Source organism: Herpailurus yagouaroundi, unplaced genomic scaffold, assembly GCF_014898765.1.
Source record: "Herpailurus yagouaroundi ecotype Mexico unplaced genomic scaffold, PumYag 139, whole genome shotgun sequence".
NCBI classification, from domain to species: Eukaryota; Metazoa; Chordata; class Mammalia; order Carnivora; family Felidae; genus Herpailurus; species Herpailurus yagouaroundi.
This window is the reverse complement of record NW_024412394.1, coordinates 42,122,754-42,125,177: the sequence shown is the minus strand read 5'-3', so window position 1 is coordinate 42,125,177 and position 2,424 is coordinate 42,122,754. Positions and strand designations below refer to the sequence as shown.

The window sequence follows — 2,424 nt, the reverse complement described above, 5'->3', positions numbered from 1 at the left end:
ACACTTGCTCTCTCACTCTCTCCTCTCAAAAATAAATTTAAAAACTTAAAAAAATAATAATACAATAGAATAGAGCAGAAGAGCGTGAACTGGAAAATAGAAAGTTAGAAAGCCCAAATTTTACTACTGGATCTGCTACTAATTAACTATATAACTGGAGTCAAGAGTCTTAATTTATCTATGAGTAAAATCAGGGAGTTGGCTAGATGTTCCCTATATTTTTGAGCTCTAACATTACATGATTGTGAATAATTGCTTCTCGGCCTTTTGGCTAAGATCAAGTGTAGTATATGATTATGAATAAACAAGACAATTACCAACTCCCCTTTCACATTATGCAGTATAAACCTAAATCTAAGGTCTTATGACTTTTAAGTTGGATAAAATACTCCTGGGATAACTATTCCATCTGCTTGATTAGTCAATAACTTGGAACTGAAGACTAGGTATGTATGTGGCCATAAGAGTGTATGCTCTGGAGCCAGTATTAGCTTTATGACCTTGGTCTAGTCAGTTTCCTTGCCTATATAATGGAAACAGTAAGGGTACCTAACATCATAAAGTTGTGCAATGGAATGGATTCACACATGGAAAACACTTAGAACTGGGTTTGGCAAGGATAAGAGCTCAATAAACACTGGCACTATTATCACCTTAATTTTTTATTCCTTTTATTTCTTTTCTGGTCATTTATTGTTTATTAATGAGATTACATAAATCTTTAAAAAATAATAACATACTTTAAAATGCTACGTTAATATGTAATCCTTACAATCTCTTTAAAAAGTAGATGGAAAAACAAAGGAGAAAACCCTAGTTTGATTATTTCTTTAGATAGAGCTAACCTAACTGCTTGAAATCTCTTCCCATTGCAACTCAGTTTTCTGAAGAAATCTGGTCAAATTTAAAGCATAAAGTGAGATTCACCACCCAAAGGCCTTCCTGTTAGAAATCTCTAAAGACCAGTTGAGCTTTGCTCCACTCTCATCAAAATCTCGAATAGACTCTATTAACATATTGACTTGATTTTTATCACCTTTTATCTCTAATCAAAAGGCCTCTTCAAAATTAAAGGGGTTTCCAGCATTATCTGAACAGATGAAAGCTTTAGTGGCCCTAGTTTTTGAGGGTTTGCTAAGCATCAGGCTATTCTCAACTTCCCAAATGTTGTATGTAATACTCAAAATTAACCTGTGAGGTGAGTATCATTACAATTTTACATGTGAGAAAGACCCTAGCAAATAGGAAATGGTAAAGCCAGGATTTTTGACCCAAATTTCAAGTTACTTACTCTTTCCACAATAATAAATAGTAAGAGTAGAGTGAGAGGAAGGAAGGAAGGTAAAAGGGAAGGAAAGAAACAAGGACTTCCAGGAGCTCTGAAATCATGGCTCCTCTACATTCCTTGAATTCCTGTAAGCCTGACACAGCAATCATTACCCCCTCAACAGTCTCCCTATCTGCCCTTAGTCCAGTCATTAGAAAAGTCAAGTTGCATCCTATAGCGGAGTGTAGAAGATGTGGCTTTGGGCAGCGTGGTAGACTCTGTCTTTTAAGTGGGACAGAGAGCACATTTTCATAGAATATCTTGGATTTCCGGAAGGTTCTCTGATGTCCTCAAAAATCTATATCAAATAATCTCCTAAATTGCTTTATATATAGAGACTGGTTTATATATGGAGAAAAACAAAACACACAAACAGGCAAGCCTTTCTGTGAAACACTCTAGTATCTTGCTACCTAGCTTATCCAAGTTAAACATCAAATATCAGTTAAAAGCAAGAGTATTAAGTAGTAAAGAATTATGTGTAAAAGGTCAAAACCTGAAACACTAGCCCTGAAGTTAAAACTCTCCTTGCTAGATTGGCAAGAATGATTGGCATCTGGTGATAATAACTGAATTCACCCCATCTCTATCCTTGTTACACTGCTGTGGGGTATAGATTTTTGTCATTTCGGGCACCTAAAGCTACTACTACTCCCTTTGACCAAGAGAGGGGTCACATTGTCTCCATTCTTTTGGAATCTAAGCCAGTCAGTTTCAGAGCCCATGGGAGGGAGTGGGAAGGGGATGCCAGAAAGCTTAGGAATGCTGTGGAAGCTATCCTACAATTCATTTATGGTCATTTATTTAGTATGAGTGCATAAGTGAAGGCCTCTTTGACACATTCAACACAGCTTCTGGAGGACGGGCATATACACAAAAGTCAAAACGAAAACTCATTCTGGCAGTTTTATTCATGTATAACTTCTCAGTAGCCTAGTCTGACATGACATCCCACACTTGAAGGATTTTGTAGCTCAGAAAACCCTGGATTATTGGTCAACTGGCTCTGGCCTTTTTCTCCTTATGTGACAAATGGATTTCTCTGAAGGACTTGGCCTCTGACTAGAGTGGGTAAGTCACAAGTCCTGGCTGTACCT

General features: G+C 37.1%; 1 pseudogene; it reads left to right on the top strand.

Annotated features, from left to right (window-relative positions):
- The first annotated feature begins 251 nt into the window (after positions 1-251).
- LOC121030143 (uncharacterized) lies at positions 252-326 on the top strand (annotated as a pseudogene).
- The last annotated feature ends 2,098 nt before the right edge of the window (positions 327-2,424 follow it).